Genomic DNA, 24,843 nt, shown 5'->3' on the forward strand with positions numbered 1-24,843 from the left:
ACTCTGTGTCAATCCTCCCTGTATTAAACTTTTAGGTACTTACTTTGATTTTGTGTATAAGAACAAAAGACTCTTATGTCTGCTAAAGAAATTACACAGTTTTGGTGAAACTTACAAAGATAGAAATGATTTCCACATGAACACAAGTGTTACAGAATATCATCATGTATTCCCTACCAGGTCTTTACAGCGTTGTGTTGCCTGTGGAGCCAGTCCATTTGGAGTCATTATCCTCTGCTGGTTTTTCCTGCTGCATCATCTTCTTTGTACCTCTCCAGCTGCTGGTTTCTCCAAAGGACCTTTGAAGTGTTTGTTATCTCTGGTGTGTCCTCCCCATGTTCTAGCAGCTCTCACAGAACCTGAGATGATGAAGGTGATGTAGTGATTTGATAGTGGGTGCTCTTATGCCACCTAAGCTTCTCTGAACTAAGTGCTAGTGAATAAGACCAGTGGTCTGTGTGCTGTTTTTAGGTCCTAATATTACATTTAGTTACCAAAGAAAGGTAACACAAGAAAAGAGTAGATATACTTTCATTTGTAGCCTTGAAGTATTTATAGGAAGGTTTTGGGAAGTTTGCTTCTTCTGAAGTTTTTCACAAATAGAACAATTTGAAAGCCACTGACAAAGTGCATTTCTATTTTTTAAAACTATGCCTTTCCAGTTGCAGTAGATCCACATCAGCCCATGACCTCTAATTCCAGATGGTTGTTACACAGTTACTTAAAACTTTCCCTTTATTCTGTATCTTGTTTGTTGAGCTACTCTGTCTCGTCTGCTGTAGCATGCTGCATTCCAGGATTGTCAAATTTTTGTGGATGGCAGGAGGCTGTGATCAAGCCACCACGTAACCTTTCATGTGATAATCCAAATGGATTGATCTCCTCAGATCTTCTACTCTAAGGTATTATTTCCAGTCTTTCACCTTGTCTCTGTGCTTTGGCAGACTGTGGAGAACTGATTCTTTGGGGATGAGACCCTGTTTATTGAGTTTGGAATAAAAACACCCAGGCATTGTTTTGTGATTTTTTGAGCCCTTCATACACCCACTTGTGCATAAAACAATTTTGTTGTTGTCTGTTCCAGATTGTTCTGGCTGACTGTAAAACGTCTGATTTTAAATGATTGCCCAGCTTGACTTAAATCAATAGGAGGGAGATGGAAATGTATTTCAGGATGTTTTGTTGGTCAATAAAATGTTATACCCTGTGACATCAAAAAATGCTGAAATCAGCTTTGAAGAAGCAGAAAAATGTAATGGTGGCAGATGCATTTTTAGTGATTTGTGGCTGTAAATCACCCCCTCTATAGAAAGGTGAAATGAAAGTTAAAATAACAGAAAAGAGGTGTTTCTGTTCCTCAAAATCTGAGGCTTAGGTCTGAGGTAAAAGAGGAAATTTATACTAACATGAAGCTTATTTTACCTTTTTGTAATTAAGAGATGGGAAGGACATCAGATGCTTCATCAGCAATATTAATGACATTTCATTTTAATTTAAGCAAAAGTACTTGTATTGGCTATTACCAGTTGAAGTTTGCTTCTTGAGTAGTTTGTCCCTATTGTGGCACAGGGAATGATACTTAACTAATTTTTTTTAATTGTTACATTTGGATGGAAATGGTGATCTAATTGCCTGAAAACAGTCCTTTCTCTTCTAATTACTTCCCTGTAAACATACAATATCATACAGATCATTAAGTCTGTAACCAGTGAAGTTTCTGGAAAGAATGGCCTGGGAAAACTAGAAGGAAAATTAATTTACCTTCCTTTTGGTTATCTGCTGGCAGAAATCTTCTCAGGGATTGTACATACTCACCTTGATGGGGTTTTTGGTGTCAACCTGCCTGGGAATAAAAGAATTTGCCTCAGATTTCACTGACCAGTGTGGCTAGCACAGCATTTTGGAAAGGACACTTGCATGCAGAAGTCTGGTTGTGGATGACACCTAAACTACCAAAACAAATTGTCTGATACAGGCTTCCAATTTTGCATGAGATGGAGTCCTCTAATTCTGTTCCCTTGTGATTTGGAAAGGGTAAAATGCATGTTAGTTTTCACAAGACTCTTGTGAACCTGTACTTTATTTATTTTTGAACTGTTGCTAAATCTGTGTTCCTGATATTTTGCCCATACAGCAGTGAGGTTAAAAAGAGAGAGTAGAAATTATTCTGACTTTATTGGCTCCCAGGTTTTTCATCTTTATGACCACTGAAACTTTCCAAAAAGTCAGCTGCGTATAATGAAGCTGAATTTACCTCCTTGAGCAAATCTCACTATACCACATACCACTACATGGCATGTGTTGGGTGTCACAGGAGCTTTGTGTGCTGAGTTCTGAAGCTCTACCACATTCCTGGGATTGGGTTTGGACACCACTGGTTGGACAGTACAAGGTTCAAAATATCTTGATGGGTTTGGTAAGATGCTTTTGTTTGTGGAAGGAGCAGAGCAATGTTGGAAACATTGTGTGAAGGAAGCAGGAGCTGCCAATAGAGGTCAGCAGGGCTGATGGCTTGTCCTCAAAAAACAGTTGTACATGTGCTGTGGAAACGGCAAGTGTTAGGAAAGGATTTAGAGGAATAGAAGGGAGTATGTTCTCCATTTCAGTAAAGAAACCATCATCAGCTAAAGTACATTAACACCAAGTATTCAGCTTTTTGGCTGCATTTAAAATGTTATAAAATAGTGTGAAGAAGCCATACAATATTACATGGACTATAACTCTTCTGCTTTTTGCATGTCCCTTCATTTGCATGCTGAAAAATATAGATATCTATGTTCCTGCTCAATTTTCAAATTTCCTTCCATCTCAAATTTTTTTCAAAGCTCCACAATGCAATTTTGTAGCTGTAATGTGGAAGCATCTTGGTGACTACAGGGGATCTGCTTGAATGAAAGGAGAATTTAAAAAATCTGTTTCTTTTGTCATAGAAAACAAAATGAAGAGAGCAAGTCAAGTGTGTCAGAGATGGCTATCTGCTAAAATTTGTGATGCTTATTGTGAAAAGCAATTTTCCAATGCATACAGAAATTCACTGGGCAAGATTTTGATGTCAGTTTGAATTCAACATGGACGATTTGTTTTGAACTGTTATCATTTTACATATTCAGGCATCTGATACACATGTGGTTGTGAATAAATAAATCCTCAAAGAGCAGTGCTGTTGCCTGAACTAGGAACAAATGGGGTGAGGACTGAGCAACCTAATAATAGAATATCATCTCAACAGCCCTTTGATGGTTGGTTTGGAGCAGGACATCATTCAGACAGGTTCTTGAAAGAAAGGGTTGTCTGTAAGTCAGAGAGGAGAGGCACCAATAGCTGCGAGGTCCAGGAGCTGCTCATGTGTCCTCAGGTCTGGCCAGACACCAAATAGACTTGCCCAACTTCAGTGGGTGCCTTCAGGAACTTTATCTTGTCCTTCATGGAGTTTTAAAATCTTGATGCCCTCATGGCATGAAAATATGGTCAAGTAATTAGAAACAGAGTATTGGAACAAAATTACCAAATTTTTACCTCTGAAATACTCCCCAGACTTCCAAAACAGTTGCTTTTCTGTTTTCCCGATTTTCTGTCAAATTTCTTCCCCTAAACCCCCATGTTATTTGAAGATCAGATACTCCAATTAGTGCCATCATTTTTCCTGTATGGAGCATTTTGCAGCATTGGATTGATAATCTTTATCTATTTGTAAGATAACAAATTGGCAATTATTTGGGCTCACACCAATTATTACAGAACATTAGCAGGAGAATGAACGCTGTGTGGTACTGGCTGCTGTAGTCTAGAGCAAATAAAATCTACTAAATCTTTGAAGTGAAAGACCTTGTATTTTAATTGAGACACTAATCTAAATTCCAGTGGCCTGTGGAAATACAGCAGTGCTTTTATTTAAATAATTATGTAAGTGTATATTGTGGTACCAATAGGATGTGATGTCCTAACCATAATATCTTATTGAGACTTATTATATGTAATGAGATTTGCAAATGTATGTACTGGTATTTTGTATACATTTCAACATTATATTAAGTTGTGTGAGAATTTGCCTCTGTGATTTGCAAGTCACAGAGATTTGTCTTTGTTATAATTCATGATTGTAAGATTCATGCTGATAAAAAGAACAGATTGTCATTATGCCATTAATAGAAAGGGGATAGTTTGAGCTACATTCTTTCTGGATTTACTGAAGTTTTTGGAAGTATGAGCTGTGAATTTTAAGTGTGTAATCTTATACAGTGAATAGACTAAAGAGTGATAGACCCATAGGTTTGAACTAGAACTGGAGTTGTAGAAGTGCACCTCCCATTTACAATGTACCCTGAACTTACGGGAAGAAAGTTTCTCAAAATACACTTGAATTTTTACTTTTTTGTGATGTTGGCTTAGGGAAGCTTACATGGCATATGATATGAGGGTGCATAAATATTAATAAAACATTGAAGTTATTTATCTCTGAGAAGAGACTGCAGGGTGATGGGATCAATATATTTGAACTCATCAAGGATGTTAAGAAATCACTGCTGATCATTGGTCAAGGCTGTTGGGCAGAACAGAAGTAAAGCTTCAGATGACTGAACAGACAGCAGGAACATTTCAGATGCTGTGATTGTACACAGAGTAGGGCTTATAACCTCTAAGCAATTCTTGTAAAAAGAACTGTAAAGTATAGGACAATGTAAAGCAAGAAATATAATTAGTTTGATTGCTTTATGCTTCAGTATATGTGATAATAGGAGGGTACAAAGCCATTACAGAGGTGCATGATAGCATTTAATTCTAAACACATTCTTTCTGCTTGAATGTTATTACAAGTCCTTTCTATTCCTGAAGATATTCCTCAGTCTGTTGAGGATAGATGTGAGTCTAGACTTATGTTCTGTGTCTGGCTCAGCTTGGTCTGCAATGAATCCAGCTACTTGATGTCTCTAAAAATAATACCTGTCCCTGAATATTTAAATCATTTTCTGTTGCTGAATGCAACTGCAGAGTGCCAAAGCAGAGTCTCTTATTTCCTCCAGAAAATACTGTATTTTGAGCCATATAAAGTAACAGAAACCTGCTTTTAAGTTAGTATTATGGCTGATATATATCTAGAAGCTATGTGTGCTGAGATATATTATATGTAAATATTTGTCCTGCCTGGAATGGGCGTTACTGAGGATGCCCTATTAATGATCCAGGGCAAGCCTGAACCAAATGTGATAGGTTGTTACATACACTTGAAGCAAATCCAGAAAAGTCATGACTCTTCTTTCTACTTTGCCTTTACTGGTTTTCATTTTTCTACAGTAGCCAAAAGTAAGAGTTTTCATTGCAGGAAATCTCTTTTATTCTTCTGGCTTCTGCTATAGCATATATCCATCACTCCAAGGCATCTTTTTAATTGGAGAGCTCATTATTTCAGAAATGCTGATTTGGAGCCACCTGACCTGACCCGAAGGAAGCTGTGCTCTCTGGCTTGCAGGGGCAGCGGAGCTGGGAAGACGATTGATTCACGGGTTTTTTGGTGGCTAGACAGGAAAGATGCTGAAAGAACACAATAGATATTATGAAGCACAGTGTGTCAGATGGCTAAATACCAATGCAGATCTTCAAGATCTAGCAGTATTAAATGAAATGCTGAGTATTGCCACTGTGCTAAAACAATGCATCATGAAGTTATAAACAAAAGTATTTGAACGATTCTTCAGTGCTATTATTAATAGCAACCTGCTTCTCTAGATGAGGAGGAAACAGGCAGAGAAGCAATGAGCCTCTGACCTGGTTGGGAGCATTCTTAGTCATAGTGCCAATATCATAGAATTATCAAATCACTAAGGTTGGAAAACACTTATAAGGTCATTGAGTCCAACTGTTAACCAGCACTTCTGTGTTCACCACTAAACTATGTTCCCATGTGCCACCTTCACATGGTTTTTGAATGCTTCTAGGGATGGTGACTCCACCACTGCTATCACCCTGGTATCCTATTCCAATGCTTCACAGCCCTTCCTTACAAAAATTGATGAAGACGATTTTCCTAATATCTAATCCAAACCTCCCCTGGAGGGGATTATCATTGCATACACAGCTCATTTCTTTACATGAAAAATGACTCCTTGGGTTATCATTTCCAGGTAGACATCTGATTGACTAGGAAGACAAGATTGCAATACTCCCCAAAATTTCTGTAATTACTTATAATGCAAAGCAAGATTTTTCCATGTTTTCTCTATTTATCCTGTAGGCCTAGTCTCTGTTACTCTCTTAAGTCTTGACACCCTTCTTTCTTCTTATAATGTACACTCCACTTGAAGATGTGTGAATGACTTGTTAAGAAAAGATAAAAATAAGTTGCTCTTTGTGCCATTTCAAGGACTTTTACTTTAGATTTGGCGATGACTCTGCCATTTGGCTCACCTCATTCTTTTTCCCCATCTGCCTTTGTATTTCTTCAGCCGAATGGGATATTGACACTGTCACTGATCATCATCTTCTGTTCTGACCATGAAATGTTCTAATAAAGTATAAGAACTTGGTCTCCTTTGAGTAATTGTTCCAGTCCTGTAAGCTGCTTTGGATAAACACATCTCAGTGTCAATTCTTACCTTTATTTTGAGTGTTGAGTATAAAGCAGTTGAGGCTGATTACATTTTAAGTGGTTTAATTTCTTAGTGGGAGGAGTCTTGACTGTGTAAATATTTTATAGGAGCTAAATACTGAGCCGAGCTGGGCAGCTACAGCTTAATTATCTTAAAAAAAAGGTAGTTTAATTCTCTTGAAAAAAGGGTTGAAGTGGTTTTCCTGAAAATACTTCACACCTTAAACATGAAACATTTGTATCCAGAGAAGACTGATAGTATGTGGCAACCCTCATTCAAAGCTGCTGTTATTCTCTCTTCCCGGCGTGTTGTATTTGATCTAGTGCTCTCGCTGAACATGGTTGATCATGACAGGGAGTAGGAGAAAGTTTTCATTCAATAAACCTATCTATTAAAAGGACCTCAAGAGAAAAATCTATCAAAAAAGGCTTTGAAATAATACAGCAGCAAATGTGTTCATGCTGCTGCACAAAAATTTTGATTAGTGGTGGGCCATGCTCCAAAATTGACCCTATCATCCTGGTCCATGCTTCAGCCCTGTCAGCTGCCATAGCAGTATGGACTTCAAGGCCATAAGGGACAGAGCCTGTCTGTCTCTGGGCTATGTGCCTCTGGGGACTGGTGCTGACATTGCAGGACCTGGGCACGCTGCTCTGCTCCTGTAATTATGCAACACTCAGCACCAGCGTGAATCCTCTGCTGCAATTTCAGGGCATATGCACGTGAAATTGGCTAGAGCAATGGAAGGGGAAATGGCCTGAGATATTGAGCTATTCCTTTCCTAAATAATTAAACTTTTAAATTTTCTTCTGGTTTCAGCTGGACTGAAATATCACAAATAGTGAAATTCAGGTAAAATACATTAACTGAAATTCACAAGTACAACTCAGCTTTAGCAGTTGCTGTTTGATTGTTGCTGAAGAAGCAAGTTTCCCCAAGATAACTCTGTTCAGACTCATATATAATTGCAATAATTTGAAGATCTGCCAGTTAGTACACCAGGGTATTTCACTGAGTAGTCACAGCCATGGATTTGTTTGTCAGTTCAAAAATATTATTTGTCATAAGCCATTAAGATTTCTAGATTAAGCTAAACCAAGTTTGTTGTTTGTTTTTTTTTTTTTTTTTTTTTTTTTTTTTTTTTTTTTTGGTTTTTTTTTTTTTGGTTTTGTTTGTTTGCTTGTTTGTTTTGTATGATGAGTAAAATATTGCTCAGAGAATGTAAAGGCCTTTTAATGAAGGTGGTCTGAGAGAGAAAAATGATGGCAGGAATAAAACATACAGTGTAAGCACATAATCTCTGGTGCACATACTGCTTTTTGGGAAGCCAGGCTTACTGGTAAGCTTCAGATACTTTCCCATGCTTTGGAGATTCAGAGGTGCAGTAAATCCAATTTTGCTGTGCAGCTGAACAAGGTTTACAATGTCTTTGTGTCATTGGAGTGGAGCAAACCCCCCAGACCTTAGACATGAGTGTGGCCTGTATATGTCAGAGAGAGAAAGGACATGAATCAATAGTAATCCCCAAAACCTTTGCTCAGTTCATGTGGATCCAAGGCTGCAAAAGTGTATGTGTGTGGTTGCACACTCCCATGGATGGATAAATCTGTGACAGCACATATTAAATGCATGGTTCCGTGTTTGTCCCAGCGTGCCTATTTTGTGGATATTTTCTACTTTGGGTTATTTCACCAGGCTACTGAAGCAACAACAGCTGTTTTTTAAAACTATGAAAAATTGCAGGTTTTTTATTACAGCCCTGTAAGGCATTGTATTCAAAGAGTGTGTGAGGTAATCTCATCAGTCTTTTTGTCTCTGTTAGTTGCAACAAAGTAATTTTCTGTTTTTTTTCTTCCTGCTTCCTCTCTATGCACTTTTGCTTTATTTTCCAAATTATGACTCTCCATGTGTGGAGTGTAATTTTTTTCCTGAAATGTAACTCAAATTTTATGGATATTAGTTACCCTATCAAATTGGCTAAGGACTGTTAGGCAATATCAGAGACTATAATAGCAGTAAATCTTTAACTCTACTTCTAATATGTAGAAAACTAAACCCCATAAACTTTTTAAATGTTTGCGGTAAAAGAAGTGGTGATGTTACTGACAGTTTTATAATGTTTATGTAAATGTTTCCATACTCATGGCAGAATAAAACCAATGAGTTAGAGACTTAAGTGGAACATATTAAGACTGCTTATTGAATGAAATGTCCTGAATTGTAGTTGAGCACAAGGAACATAAGATTATGGGTGCCCAATGAGTAATTTGTTGTATTTTTTTAACAGGTCCCTTGTGGCCAAACCTTTGAGATGTACTTACACGTTACTCCTAGGTATTGAGTAGACTCCTAGGTATTAAAGAGACTTGAAAGTCTCTTTAACTTTAAAAAAAAAATAATTAAATTACCCACAAGTTTTTTTTACCATGAGATTAGATGAAAGAATCAAATGAAGGTTTAATACCTAACTCTTCCCCGATCCATGGTGTGCTTGTAGGTCAGTCACTACTTCCAGTTGTGGGTTCAGTCACCTTGCTGGCTTTTGGAATCACAGCAAATTCTACTTCCTGGCCAGCTTTTCTTCCTGCATCCACACAGTCCTGCCTCACTTGGTCTCATGGTCCTCCTTAGAATTTCTGTCCATCCTTGCTGAGAATTTCTGTGCAAAAAAGGGTCATTTAATGAAAAAGGCACTTCCCCACTCTGCTTGAAGATAAAGATCAGTTCAAAAAGCTATTTTCAGCTCACTTGAGATTTTGATCCTGGCCAAGCAGCCAGTCTTACAGACTGAAAATACATGCATTGGAGGTTAACATCTAGAACATGAAGAAATTAACAAAAACACCCCTAAATATGTTTGTTTTTCCCATTGGCAACCTGCATCAGAGGGGATACTTTGCATTTCCCAGTTCAGCTCAGTATTATTTCCTGGACACAGGCGATAAAGACATTGGCCTTAATGATTACCTCTTTTCCTCTTGATGGATTATCCCCACTTTATAACCACTCTCAACTTTTTGAGTCTTCAAGAGTCTTGACAGGGTTAGTTTCTTATCTCAATTATTCCTTTAAGTAGAGGAAGGCTGCATCTTATCAGAGTAGAAGTAGTTTCTGCTCCATATAGATTTAAACATGTTTTTTCTAGCAGGACTGGTTGCAAAACAACTTTCTGCTCCAGTGACATTTAAAGGTCTCTCTTCATCCTTTGCTGGCTTCAGGCTCTGAGGACTGCAGTGAACTTTACATTTGCTAAACTGTATGTGTATGTTAAAACTTCAGATGAAGCCATCTAGCCCATCTAATTGGGCATAAATTCTGTTGTCTCTTTAATGAGATTAGCCATGTTCTTGCCCTCCATGGCTGCCTATGACAGCTGGTTTGAGATGCTGAGTTCTCAGTCTTTTCTTCCATACCACAGTATTGGAAAGTTGCTCAGGTGTGCCATCAATGTAGCACTAATAAAATGAACTGTAGCAATTCACCTCTGTTTACAGATGCTGTTTCCTCAATTCTTTCAGAACTGGTGACCAGTATAGAAATATGTTAGGAAAAAAAACACCTATTAGTCATTTGCCATGGGACATATGGCCATGCTAAGGTTTGGTGCTCTCTTGTTCAGTGTCCCATAATGCAGTATGGAAGCTGCAGGCCAAGTTTATTAATAATGTACTGATATGTAAACAAGAGCATATGTGAAGCACTCAGCTACAATAGCTGCAAATCAGGTAGTACTTTGGGGTCCTGGCATGCTACTAGTCAAGCTATTTGTATTAATTGGGTACATTTCAAACTATCCACTTCCATTTTCCAGCAAGTGCACAGAGGTAATGTTATGATGCAAAGTGTTTCTAATTTTGTACTTAGCTTAAATAGATGAGTTAATTTATTTTAAAATCTTAGCAACCATGCAGAACTCTTCTTCTGGATTGAAAGCACATGTGAAACACCTAATTTTTATGTTCTTTATATAAAATGTCATTCTACTAAATTGTGTTGTGAAAAGTGTGCAAAAAGCACATGATGGTTGTCAGAGTTCAGATCTAAAATTATTTTCTAAAATTGCTTCCTCTCAGAGAATGATTTATTATTTAATTTTCACAACAGCAGTTATGGTGGTAGAAAAGATTATTTTGAATTACGTTTTTCATCTGACATAACCACATTACAGCTTCAAGCTTTGCCAAATCTAGAACCAGTATTCACACCTTTTTCCTGCCCTGGAGCTCTCCAGAGATCTCTAACCTGTGCTATTTTAACCTCCTGCTTTCAGTGATTTTATACAATTTTGAAAGTATAAAAACCTCCTCTAGGTGGAAGGTATCAGCTTAAATTACAGCTCACTTGGCTTGCAAGAGAGAGTGATGGGAAAACTGGAACAAAAATATTGTATAATGCTGCTGCCTTTCATCCAGGGTAATCCAAAATGAAATCCAGAACCTACTGAAGCACATGGCGGGAAGGTAGTCACTAGATACTGCCAAGCATCTGCAGTCATATTGATCTGATCTGATCTCTCTGAATTTTGGCTGAAGGTTCAGTGCTGTTTAGTTCGTGGTATGTGTATATGTTCCTCCTGTCAACAGTGAGTCATGTCCTATCTCCTTGTAGGCTCCCATGCTATGAAGGATTTCAGCTCACCACAGCAGTGAGCCAGCGCTCAGTGCTTGTGTGCTGTGGCATGTCCTTCTATCCCAGAAAAGCCCAGATGCAAATTTGTCCATGGTGGATTTCTCTACAGCAAGTTTGTTCTTCCATGTTTTATTTTATCAGGTCTTTTTAGCTGAATGTGCACCTTCACCATTAGAGGTAAAAGCCACCTTATTGTCTTAAGGAAAAGAAAACTTTTGAATTCTGACTTGCCTGTAGAGGACTTGGCAGTATTCTAACTGAAACTGACCCCTTTGTCTCTCACCTTCCTTTGCTCAATTTGAACTGCTTTTTGCTTGGCTTGTAAGCTTTTGAGGAAGAAAGTTATCTTTTTCCTCAGCTTTTGCATGAGGGTATCACAATGATATTGTTCAGTGGTAAGATAATACAAATGTAATAAAAATGCTAATTAACTGCATGCTAGGGAAAGTTCATTGTATGTACTAAAAGTGTTTTCTAGGGATTAAAAAAAGGGCTTTCTCTTCTGCAACTGGGAGTTTCTAACAAGAGTTAAGTATCACCCTATCTCTGCCCTAATCTTAGAATCACTGAACCAATAAGATTGGAAAAGACCTCTAAGATCATCAAGTCTGACTATCAAACCACCTTGGCACTGCCAAGGTCACCACTAAACCATTTCCTCAAGTGCCACATCTGCATGTCCAGGAATGGTGACTCCACCACTGCCCTGTTCCAGTGCTTTAAAACCCTTGCCATGAAAAGATTTTCTTTAATATGCAACCTAAACATCCTCTGGAACAACTTGGGGCTGTTTCCTCTACATTCTGCTGTTTGTTGCCTGGATTAGCCCCTACCTGGTTCCAGCCTCCTGTGAGGCAGTTGTAGAAAGCAAAATCCCCCCGCCCCGAGCCTCCTTTTCTTAGCTCAGCATAGAGAAATATTGTAAAAAATCAAAGGAAATCCAGGACTTCATAAAAATAATTATAGCCTATTGTAGTGCTTTTTCAAGATATTTGTAGCATGAAAGAAAAGAATGATCATAAGGTGAAATTAAAATATTTTTGGTAAGCATGAAGGTTTGAAGGGAAAGCAGCTTATGAAAAAATGGTATTAAGCTCCAGACTGTATATTAAATATTTTTGAAGAATATCCACTGGAACTGAAAGATTTAAATGTGCAATCAGGAAAATGAGACTCTAGATTCATATATTTCAAAGCTGCAAAATTAACAGGTTTTTGGTGATGTTCAAAGAGATTCATTGTGGGTGAGTTGAAAAGAGTGTACAAAATCAGTAATATTTTAATAAAAAGCTTTAGCCTATTAGACATTACGGAAAACTCAGCTTGGATCTTACTCTCTGTTTTATAACTTTCATATTCTTAGAAACTTGTCCTTTTGATCTAAATTTTTGGCTTGACAGTTCTGACACTAAAGGCCTATGGCTGTTCAGCAAGAATCATTTTGGACACAGGAGAGTCAAGGTAAGTGTTGCAAAGCAAACATCCAGCCTCAGAAAGAACTTACTGTAAGAGGCAAAGCAACCAATGCATTATTAAAATAAAACAGACCAAGCAAATAGTTGCATTATTGCAGTTGACTTAGTTGCCTGCACAACATATTTGGAACAAAGCAACCACTTCCAAACTTGTGGGTTTTTAATAAATGGGTCAAGAAATGGTATTTAAAGGGGACAGTTCAGGGAGGAAAAACCCTTTAAACTTACCTACATGTTTTGATCCACTGGCACATTTCACTGAATGGTGCAATGTGCAAACCAGAGTAGAAGAGCGTGAGAAAAATTGTCTACTGTATTTAAAAGAATAAAACTTGGAGATAATGTGGTCTTAACTTATTTGCAAAATTAATATTTCTGCATTAAAATTTTAAATATTCACTAAATAATTAAATGCTTTCTAAACAGAATTCCTTAAACTTTCAGGGATCTTACAGTCCTAAGCATCAATTGAGGGAAAAATGCCTTGTAAAAGGTGTAAATGAAAGGACAATATTTGAATTTTAATAAAATACCCATATGTAAAGAAGAAATTAAAATCATTGTTAAAATGACTGCTAGATAATTCATGTCGCTAGAGGAATGAGGAAGCATTTTAAACAAATCTCAATGTTGGAGAAACGTAACTCTGTCATACAACTTCACATTAAAGCAAGTGTGTGATGTTAGGAACAGTAGCCTGCAATTACCAGTAAACAACTGAACAAAATGGAATATTATTGCCTTGGGTGCCTACGAATTTTCAGAAGTTTTGGAAATCCATCTAGACAACTCTGCATGTTTGTAGAGAGTGACACAAGCTTGACTGGTAAGACCTATGAGTGTATGATCCTAATCAGCAGTATGTTGGTTTTTACTTCATTTCAGTCATAGATGGGTTTGTAAAGATCCCTGGCTTCAGGCTGGATGACCTGTGTGCATTGCTGAATCATACCGCGTAACTCCCTGTAATCCTTTTATTTGTAATGATGAGCTTTCGTCACTAGATTCAAAAGTGGTTTGAATAGTTGCTCGGTAATTTTTAATAAATGTCATATTCTTAGAAATAAAAATTATTACTTTAGGAAGATAAATTCCTCATTTAGGAAGATAGTCTGCAGGAACATGACTGAGAATGATTGCAGTATATTTAAGAATTGGAGGAGAATTAAGTAAGACAGTGAAGTCTGGCCTTAGTCACAATACTATGAGAGTGTTGGGACCTAAAGACACTAGTGAGAATTACACTCTGATTCAACAATGAACACAGGTCATCCAGCCTGAAGCCAGGGATCTTTACAAACCTACCTATGAATGAAATGAAGTATAGACCTACATACTGCTGATTAAGATCATACACTCAAAGGTCTTACCAATCAGGCTTTTGTCACTCTCTACAGACATGCAGAGTTGTCTAGATGGATTTCCAAAACTTCTGAAAATTCATAGGCACCCAAGGCAATAATATTCCATTTTGTTACAAAGTGTAACTTCCTTTTTATTAAGGCATCACATTATTAATGCTTAAAACTCTTGAAAACCTAAAAAAGACAACCATTATGTTTATTGTTTCCTGGAGGTTATTCTCACTTGTTCAGTACAAAATTACAAAAAGAAAATTAATTTCAGTCTCTTTTTTTAATGCAATCAGTCAAATCCTATAGCAGTAGTGCATAGGAACCTAAGAGGAACTGCTCTGTCTTTAAAGTATTAATCCACTTTTAATGTATAGCTCAAATACTGCTGTCACAGGAAATTCCTGAGGAATTATGTGAATGGAATCAAGAAATGCTAAATTGAAAACTGTGCATATGATATGTTAATTTAGGAAAATAGTCTGCAGGAACATGACTGAGAAAGATTGCAGTATATTTAAGGGTAGGATTGAAGGAGAATTAAGACAATGAAGTCTGGCCTTAGTGACAATACTGTGAGAGTGCAGGGACCTAGCAGACACTTTTCTGAGGAACAAATCTCTTGTGAGTTTGGAACCCTCTTTCTGGATGGAGGGAGAGGATAGGCTGTGAATGCTGCTGGAAAGGGGGAATGCTCATGGAAAAGGAGATGTTTGCTGTGCAGGTGTGTCCTTCAGGAGCCAGCTGGGCTGCTGGAGGAATTGATTTCCCATTGGCTCAACTGGGTCTCATATCAACATGTCCCAGCTACACATGGTCAGGGACTGTGCTGAACCACAGCTCTGGCTCCTGGGGCTTTTGGCTCTGTTGCAAACTGCTGATGAGATAGTGATTACTTTTGTGAGGGAACTAGGAATTATATAGCTTTTATTCCAAATCAGAGTCAAGCCAAGTCTCCAATTGCTCTTTGAAATACAAAGCTCTGGCCTGGAAAATGAATATTAGTGGAACTCCCTTTTTTGACCTGTACTGTTCTGATTCAGGGTTGTGGCAGCCCTGCAGATAACTCAAGTGTTTTGCCCTTCTCCAACAGTGGCCTGTTTTCAAGTTGGCGCAGGGCTGTTTAGGGCAATTACAGCAGCCAGTCTCTCTGCCTGCCCCTTTTGAAGAGGCAATGGAAAGCCAAAAGCATCTGCTGTTTGGGGAGTCTCAAGAAGCAGGTCTGGAGTGAATCCAGAGAAGTCTAGGGCTGGAATATAGAAAAGAAATATAGAAAAGAAAATAGAAAAGCAATAATTCCAGGGATTAGCATTTTGCTAGTGGAGGATCTGGGCTTTATTGCTGTTGGCCTGAAGCCCTGTATGGTAACGAAGTCTTGCTGTTCATGAGCTGCCCAGGCTGTGCAGAGCAGGACAGCTCAGTGCAGATTCAGAAACAGTTCAGTGACAATCATTAGAAGAGAAGGACCAAACCTTTTATTCCATTTCTTTTTTTAGCCTCCAGTGACCTTTATGGTATGCATCAATCATAATCCTGCCCAAACTACCCCCAAAGTACTTGATAGAAAGAGTGACTTTGGAAAATTCAAGCTAATTAAAGAGCTGCTTTGATAAGGTGTTTTGGAAAAACTTTTTGTAGAGACCTAAAGTTTTTCCAACACAAATGGCCGTGGAAAGGAAACTAAGACAAAAACTTTTCTCTTTACCCCAAGAACTGGCAAGAGGAAAGAAACAGATGTTGAGATAAAAACAGCAGCTGCAAAGTTATTGCTTTGCTGAGTAGCAAGGAGTTATTGAGGAATGATAAGCATTTACTACACTGTTTAGGGAAGTGACAATGCTCAGTTGAAGTCACCTGAATAGCCAAACAAGTAATATCTAGCACCCTGATAACACCAAAGACAGAATGTTAGAAAGGGGGAAAGAGCTGGGTAATGGAGTTAAAGGAGCTGGTATGCAGTCTCAAAAATAGTCTGCTGCTTCGAATAATACAACCAATGCAGCTTCGCTGGCTGCAAAAGGGACTGCAAATTAACCTGAAGTAGTGAAGAGTAAAAATAGTCTGGGAAGTTAATGGGTCACTGCTCAATTAGAGGAAACAACTGTGTAACCATTAACACTGCAAGTCAGGGGGGGACAGTAAACAACTGAGCAAAATGTGGGAACGGATAAAAGTATTTGAGTGTAAATAATAAGGAAATGCTAGTGGTTCTCAGTTTGAATAAAAATAATGGCCTTAACCAAGCCAAAGTGCTCAGATGTATAGATGAAGCTGTTGACAAAAGGTTTCTGCAGCAGGGGTTGAATTTCTGGCAGATGACCCTCTGCATCTCTAATAAAAGACACAAAATCACAGCCAATAACAAATAATTGGAAGACATAATCCTGAGAATGAAATGTCAAATGGCAGCGGAAATGTTAACATGGGAGGGAAAAATATAAGTAAACATATAAGTGAGATAAAAAACTCTCCCTTCATGAGGGGAAAAGGCAATTATAAGTGAAGGGCAAATACTCTCATATTAGATAGCTAATTGAGATTATTTATCACTGCTGATTAGAAAAAGGGATGCGCATATCAATATTTCTCTAAAGGGGCCTATGGCCCTGAGTGGCCAGCTGCCTCCAAAAAATCCAAACAACCACGGATATGTCCCAGACCCACCCTGCCCCCACCTCAAACCTGTGCTGCCCGGAGAGTCCCAAGGGAACCCTACAAACTGATGTCAGGAACCTGGGCTGGCCACTTTTCTTTCCCAGGGAAAATGGCCGGTCTTTGTCTCCAGGGGCCACTGGCCCTGAGTGGCCGGCTGCCTCAAAAAAATCCGAACGATCAAGGATATGTCCCAGACCCAAGCTGCCCCCACCTCAAACCTGTGCTGCCCTGCCAGTCCCAAGGGAACCCTACAAACTGACATCAGGAACCTGGGCTGCTGAGTTTGCTTTCACAACGTTGATATCTCTCGTTTGTGACCAGGGCCCAGCACTCCCCCTGGGGCGTCAGGCCCCGAGTGTCCTTTTGCCTCCTCCATTTTGAAACCGCGCAGGATTTTTCCTAGACCCCATCTGCCACCCCCAAATACTCAGGGGATTTTTTTTTTTTTTCCGAATGCCTCTTGGAAACTGACTGTACAAAACTTGGCGCTTGATTTTTTCTGTGCTGGACTTCTCCTCGAGAAAGCTGCCAGCATGTAGCCCTTACACCAACCACTTCACTGGGCCCAGAAATCACAACCTTCAGACCTGCAGCGTGGGACCCTGCCCACTGCCCCTCCACTGGCACCTTTCCAAAGCATCGCACTACATTCCAGTAATACTCTGCATTTCCAGCGGGCAGCCTGTCTGACCCTCATCCTGACCCTAAAAATGCACTAAGGAATTCTAAAACAGCCCTTAGGAAGGTGTAACAATACCCTAAAAGACACCAGAAAAGTCCTAAAAAGCCTTCCAAAATCCCCTACATATTCCTAATAGTCCTGCAAAAATACTCAAGGAAACCTGCTCAGCCTCCAAACCCTTCCTGTTGCTCTCTAGCCCACAGATGTCACCCCTACCTTTTTGCAGTGGGTCCCGTTGTCCTCTGAGGGTTCTGTTGTTGTCCTGGTGTGAGGGTCGCTGCCTTGTCCCAAGCGGGAGGGTTCCGGTGTGCTCTCGCTGTTAGGGTTGCTGTGTGGTGCTGCTGCTGGCAGGGGTGAAAAGGGAAAGGCTGTTGTTAGGGGGGCTGCTTAGGCTGAGGTTAGGGCTGGGGGGAGAGGTGGTGCACCTGTACCCTAACTTGCCTCCTAATCTGTACCCAGTAGCCCTGATTTCCCTGCACTGTCCAGCCCTCAAGCCCTTGTCCTTTACCCCTCAACTCTCCCTCTGCCCCCCAACCCTCAGGCTCTGTGTGTCACCCTCGAGCCCCCCCTTTGCCCTTCAAGCCCCCTCTCAGCTGCCCCTCAGCTCCTGTGTGTCACCCTTAATCCCTCTCCTTTGCCCCTCAGCCCCCAGCTTCTGTGTGTCATGCTCCAGCTGCCCCTGCCCCCCTCAGCATCTCTCTGTCACCCACTGTCCCCTCTCCCCGTGCCTCCCTCAGCTCCCAGCCTCTGTCACCCTCAAGCCCCCACAGTGCCCCTCAGCCTCTATGTGCCGTGCCATGAAAAACCATAAAAATTCCCTAAAAAATCCTCATCTTCAAAATGTCCTAAAAGCCCCACAAAAACATAATAATAGCCTCAGAATACCCTTAAAATACAATAAAAATACCCTACTTTTAAAAAAACCCTAAAACACACCTAAATATCCCAAAAAAACCTTTAAAAAATCCCTCAATATTCCTAAAAGAGCTCTAAAAATACCCCAAAAATCCTTAAAATGCCCTGATAATACCCTAAAAAAACCTAAAAGTTCCCTCAAAAGACCTAAAAATACCCTAGTGCTAAGAGTCCTCCATGTACCCTCAATAGTCCTAAAAAAGCCCCAAGAACACCCAAAAAAACTCCCCTAAAAATTCTAATTAGTAGTAAGAAAGCCCTTAAAACACCCTAAAAAAAATCTTTTAAAAGCCCTGAAAAAGGCCTAAAAGTATCCTAAATAGTCACAGAAATTCCTCAAATATTCCTGTGAAAATAACCCTAAAATATCCTTTAAAAGCCCTGAAAAAAAACCCTAAAAAAGTGCTCAGTCCCCAACCCCTACCAGTCACTCTCTAGCCAGCAAACATCACCCCTACCTTTTAATTAGGGTCACTGCCTGCAGCTGCTGGGAGGGTTCTGGGGCTGTCCCAGCAGTAGGGTTGCTGCCTGCAGCTGCTGTTGAGGAACACTGGTGTTCTAGGGGTGCTGTTTAGGGTGAGATTAGGGTTGGGGTGAGAGCTGCTGCTGTACCCTAACCCTTCCTGGTACCCTGTGTCCTGTCCTTTGTACCCCTAACCCTCAGTGTCAGCTCTCCACCTGTCAAGTCCCCCCCTCTTTGCCCCTCAGCCCACAATGTCTGTGTGTCACCCCAAGCCCCCCGACACTGTCCCATGGCCCCCTAACCTCCACTGTGTACTTTCCACCCGGGTAGGGGTGGTTTTAAGGGTGAGGTTAAGGGTGGTGTGAGGGCTGGTTCGCTGGTTCACCTGTCACCCTCAGGCACACCCCACTTTGGCCCTCAGGACAGCCCCTGCCTCTCAGCCTCCTTGTGTCACCCTCAAGTTCCCCACCACAGCCTCTCAGCATCTCTGTGCCACCCTGGAGCCCCCCTTTTTACTCCTAAAGACCCCTTCTGCCTCTCAGCTGCCCCCACGTTCTGTGTCACCCTCCAGCCCCCTCCCCTCAGCCCCAGGTGCCTTTGTGACACCGCGCAGCCCACAGACGTCGTCCCTGCCTGGTTTTTTTGGGTGTTGTCCAGCTGCGAGGGCCTCACTATCCCCACGAGTCCGGGCTCCCGTGTCCTGCTGCAGGAAGTAACACGTGGGCGGTGGGAGGAGTGAGGGATGGGGCAGGGCCAGGATGGGGAGGTGTAAAGGGTGGAGAGAGACTGGGGCAGGGGTGCGCTGGAAGTACAAGTAGGGGTGAGGGGTGGAGACGAGGAAACAGCAGAAAAGGGCAGGGGGGAAGAGGGACGATTGGAGGGGGCACTCCACATATCCCAGAACAAAGCTGCAGCAAAATACAATTTTAGTTGCCAGGGCAATGCCAAACACCACCTGCAAACTGACATCAGGAACCTGGGCTGGCTACTTTTCTTTCCCAGGGAAAAGGGCTGGTCTTTGTCTCCAGGGGCCTGTGGCCCTGAGTGTCCGGACACCGCCAAAAATCCGAATAAACGAGGATGTCTCCCAGACCCAAGCTGCCCCCACCTCAAACCTGTGCTGCTCTGACAGTCCCAAGGGAAGCCTACAAACTGACATCAGGAACCTGGGCTGGCCACTTTTCTTTCCCAGGGAAAAGGGCCAGTCTTTTTCACCAGGGGCCACTGGCCCTTTATGGCCGACCGCCTAAAAAATCCGAACGATCAAGGATATGTCCCAGACCCAACCTGCCCCCACCAGGTCCTTTCCAATACAGTCGAGGAGGAATCTATTATTTAACTTGCAGAGCAGGTGAGGAAATTAAAGCTGGCGAAAAATCACAGCGATGCTTTCCTGGCCAGAGCCACAAGGGGGACTCTCCTGCAGCTTTATAGGGCGAAGAGGATTTCAACGGTTAGGGAGAAGAGGAAATAAATCAGTTCTACATCTGAATATGCAAAGCCTATTTTAGGTTTTAAGTTTTAAATCTTTTAATCTGGGAAATTCATTAAGAGGTATCGGTTTGCCTTTATGCCCAGCTGCTGCTCTGGCTTCGTTCAGCTTCTGGTTCGATGTTGCAAATATCCCGTATGCAAATATGAATTGGAGAGACTTGCATGATCCAGTTTAGATATAAATTACAAACCAACCCCCTGCCAGCTCATGGATTTTTGTTATATAACCCACTCTGACCAGATTCCAGGGCTGGCAGGACATGGCCCAGGTACACTAAACTCTGGAGCCAGATGTTGGCAGTGGTGGAAGGTGCAGAGGGTCACAAGACAGGCTGGGATTTGGGCAGCAGGGCAGAGAAAAAGGAAAAAGATATGGAAAAGTGCTGGGAGGGAGGGAAGAGGTGCATGGCCAGTGCTGGTCAACTTCAACCAGCCAGGGAGTCACATCTGCCTTAGAATAATGCATTAAAAATAGCCAGAAGAAGAACAAAAGCACAATTTAAGGTTTTTATTAATGTGGCTAAATTTTATTGTGCTTTTCTGTACTTTCTACTAACACCTGGCTGCCTTGAAATCTCGATACAAACATCACTCTCTACCCTCAGACACAGCACACACTGAAAACATTAGGCGTTCTCAGACATGAGCCAGAAAATCAAGAGTTAAATCACAAGCCTTGTTCCCTTTAACTGGAAGGAAGTGAATACAAAAGGCACAATAACTCTCAATTTCGAGGGAGTTAATATAATAGCCAATAAGTATCACCCTGAATTCCCTGTAAGTGCCTTTCTTGGCTAAAATGCAGAAGAAACCCTGAGTATCTCTAATTGAAACTCAGCTATTGTGCTACTTCATTTAGTGGGAGGCTGTGGGTTTGTGGTGAGAGTCACGACTAAAATGAAACTGAGAATGAGCTGCCAATTCCCACAAAAGTGGAGGTGACCTCGCAGTTCCTTTAAAGGCTTCTCCAAAGAGAAGACATTATCATTCTAATTAGGGCTTCCTTTTAGTGGGGAGAAAATTTGTATTGCGCTGCTGCCATAATTCTCATTATAAGTGAGCATATAATTGTTCCTACTTGACACACTAAATTCCTTTTATATTATCTAAACCCAAAAGTCAAAGGAGGTTTTTTTTTTCTTTTTTTTTTTTTTTTTTTTTTTTTTTTTTTTTTTTTTTTTTTTTCTGCTGAAGGCCAGTGCTTGAATTGTTCTGCCAGGAAAAGTGCAACAGTGATGGCAACATCAAATCTCATGGCAGATGTACATATCAGACAACAGAGACTGATCCTCACCTCCTTTAATCGCCCTTTTTGAGGTCCCAGCTGTGTGTGTGACAGCATGAGAAGAAAGGAATTTGCACCAGGAGCAAAGGAAGTATTTGGAATTCACAGGATCCCAGGGTGACTGAGGCTGAGGGAGCTCAGTGGGCACTGGTGGCACCTCCCTGCTCCAGCAGGGCCATCCCAGAGCACAGGGCACAGCATTGTGTGCACACAGCTCTGCCCCAGCCCCAGGGAGGAGAGCCCCCAGGCTCTGTGCACAATGTGCTCAGGGCTGGGCACTGCCCAGGGAAGAAGTTGTGCCTCCTGTGCAGGGGGAATTGCTGGGCTCAGGCCCTGCCCGTGGCTCTGGTGCCATTGCTGGGCCCCGGAGCAGAGCCTGGGCCCTGCTCTGCCCCTCCCTGCACACAGGGACAGCCAGGCCTGAGGGCCCCTCTCAGCTGGGGCTCCTCTCCAGGCTGAGCAGCCCCAGCTCCCTCAGCCTTTCCTGGGCACCCAGATGCTCCAGGCCCTTGCTCAGCTCCAGCAGCTCCTGGCCCTGCTCTGCTGAGGCTCCAGAGCTGGACACAGCACTCCAGAGGTGCCTCCAGGGCTGCCCACAGGGCCAGGATCCCTCCCTGACCTGCTGCCAATGCTCTCCTGCTGCCCCAGGGTTCCATTGGCCTCCTTGGCCCCAGGACCCTCTGCTGGCCCAGGAACAGCTCAGTGTCCCCCTGGATGAGATTTCCCTCATCCATCTCTCTGCCACCCACTCCTCAGTGACATCAGGCATCCCTCGGCCACTCCAGGAATCCTGGAATAACCTGGATGCCTATCTTCAAGCTGTTGCCCCTCCAGCTGATCAAAAGCATTCTCTTCTTCCTCAGAGGCCAAAGAAGCATCTCTATCCAGCTGTCAATTTTCCTGAAGTTTGTGGAAAATTAATTAATTTGGAGACCATGAATCTTCCTTCAAATCTGGATGAAATTGGCCATTTGGTTCAGAAATTATTTTGAATTTTCCTGACAGGTGGGTGGATACTGCACCCACCTCAGAAATTTATTTTCCATAGGAAATAAATTTCAAAGCAGGAGTGTAACAAGAACATTGTTAAAAAAAAGAAGTCCTCAAGTCTTAGGGGAGTTAATTAGTATCTCACACCTGCTGGAGAGCTAATTACTGATGGGCTAATTTTGACCAGGCACCTGGGAAGTGCCGGTGATGGAAGCACAGTGGGGTTGTGGTGCTGCAGGGCAGGGCAGGAGTGCTTCCCACAGGATCCATGGCTATGGATCACAAGGCTCTCTCTGCCAAGTGCAACCAGCCCAGTCCAACCTGTAAATAAAGCACTCACAAAAAGAACTTGAATTTCTGGGTTTTTACAGGCTGCCTTTGGGATTTAAAGTTAATGAGAAATGCTACTCTGAGTTTTTTTGGGGGTGTCTGAGTAATCCTCGTGGGTTCCTTCCAGCTCAGGGCCTATGAATAAATAATTTTGCTTGGTTGGTTTTGGGGATTTTGGTGATCCTGTAAGATCTACACTAATGCTCCTTTCCCTGGATTCAGCCAGCAAGAGTCTGGAAACATGTTATTAACCAAGACTGTGAAAAAAACCCTTCTTTCCTAAATAAAATCTCTCCAAGACCTCCTGCCTGACTAGACCTTTTATTTATCATTTCTCTAAAAGAACAAACCTTTTATAGAAAGATGGAGATGGATTAAACACCAGCTAATGTCACATTGCTGCTGTTTGTAATAACATGCAGATGTGCCAGGGAGGTTTGGAATCCCAGAATCCCAGGCTGGTTTGGGTTGGAAGAGACCTTAAAGCCCATCTCATCCCACCCCTGCCATGGCCAGGGACACCTTTCACTATCCCAGGTTGCTCCAAGCCCCATCCAACCTGGCCGTGGACATTTCTAAATATGCTCTATTTTTACAGTTTTGGGGCAATAAAATCTAATAAATCATATGAGCACAGGTAAATGCAAAGGTGCAGCTGCAACAGCTGGATGGGGGCAGCTTTTCCAAATTCCTGACCTTCTTTTGCTGATTATTTGTAAGAATTTGTCAAAAAAAAAAAAAAAATGGCAGGGTGTTGATATTTGGGCTATCTTGATACCTGGGGAGTCAGTCATGAATGTTACAGGTTGCTCTGAAGTGATAGCTCGGCCTCAAATCCTTCCTGAGGAAGCTTCCTGCTTTGGCACAAAGGAAAAGGCTGTGAATTGGCCAATTAAAACCCACCCACCTGCCAGAATTCCATAAACTGGCAGTGGATATGTTTATCCTGGGCTGGATTTGTGCTGTAGTAGCTGAGGCCAAGCCTGTCACCTGCAGCTGGCTCAGCTGAGTGCCCAAGCACAACTTGGCTGCTGAGCCTTGGCCAGCTTTCCCTGCAGATCCCTAGGGATGCAGTGATTCCTTTGGGAGAGCAGTAGAGGTTACCAGGATGTTGAGAATCCTTGATTCCCATCCTTCCCAGCTTTTCCTAACATCCTTTCCTTGCTTTTTTTTTTTTTTTTTTTCTTTTCCTAGGGACAAATATTACTCCCTTCCAACCCAAACCATTCTATGATCCCGTGCTATTTCCCATGGAGGCTGAACCAGCAGCACTCAGATGAATGCATATCACAATCTAGGAGTAAAGAATTTTCCTCTAAAACCCTAAAAGGCAAATCATGCTGGGAAGGAAGCACAGGAATCAAGGTGAAACATCCTGCAGCAGCAGGTGGAGTGATTTCACTGCCTAAAACCCAACAGCTTTGCTGTCTGTTCCTTTTATACTCTTCCTTTAACAATCCTGTGTTAATTTGAGGACTCCCAGGTTATTGGGAAGGCTGGAAAGCTGTGTCAGAACAGCTGCTCAAATCACTGTGACCTCCCAATTTGTGAAGCACTTTGCCCCCTGCTACCCAAACTCATTTGGCACAGGGAGCCCTTCAGCTGCCTTCCCCTCCCAGCAGAGTGGGAATGGCACTCTGGATTTGGTGGAACCTGCGCCTCGTGCCTGTGGGCTGCTCCTTCCTCCTGCCCCCTTGGAGACAGAGCCCATTTTTCACCAGGATTTCCATCTTTCATTTCCCGTGAAGATGTGTTTCTCTGCACATTCCCAGCAGGAGAACCATGATGGTGGGTGTCTCTGTAAGGGCAGGAAGGGAGCAAATCTGCTCCAGCACACCAGGACAGGGCTATTCCATGAGCCTGGGCTGTAATTTGTCATCCTGGCAGCTTAATTAGCCTGGGCAGCATAATGGCCAGTGTGGCACCCATGTGTGTCTCCATCCCTGGGCACAGTCCTGCCTCTCCTGCCCTCCCTCAACTTTTGGGAGG

The 24,843-nt window shown here is 41.8% G+C and overlaps 1 long non-coding RNA gene across 1 annotated transcript; it reads right to left on the reverse strand.

Moving 5' to 3' along the window:
• Positions 1-5,321: 5,321 nt before the first annotated feature.
• Positions 5,322-17,667, reverse strand: LOC128811113 (uncharacterized). The gene is made up of 3 exons (XR_008438234.1): positions 17,594-17,667; positions 9,049-9,243; positions 5,322-5,529 (listed from the first exon to the last, which is right to left on the reverse strand). It is a non-coding gene; the product is annotated as an uncharacterized LOC128811113 (long non-coding RNA).
• Positions 17,668-24,843: the final 7,176 nt, after the last annotated feature.

This window comes from Vidua macroura, chromosome 8 (assembly GCF_024509145.1).
Source record: "Vidua macroura isolate BioBank_ID:100142 chromosome 8, ASM2450914v1, whole genome shotgun sequence".
Classification (NCBI taxonomy): Eukaryota; Metazoa; Chordata; class Aves; order Passeriformes; family Viduidae; genus Vidua; species Vidua macroura.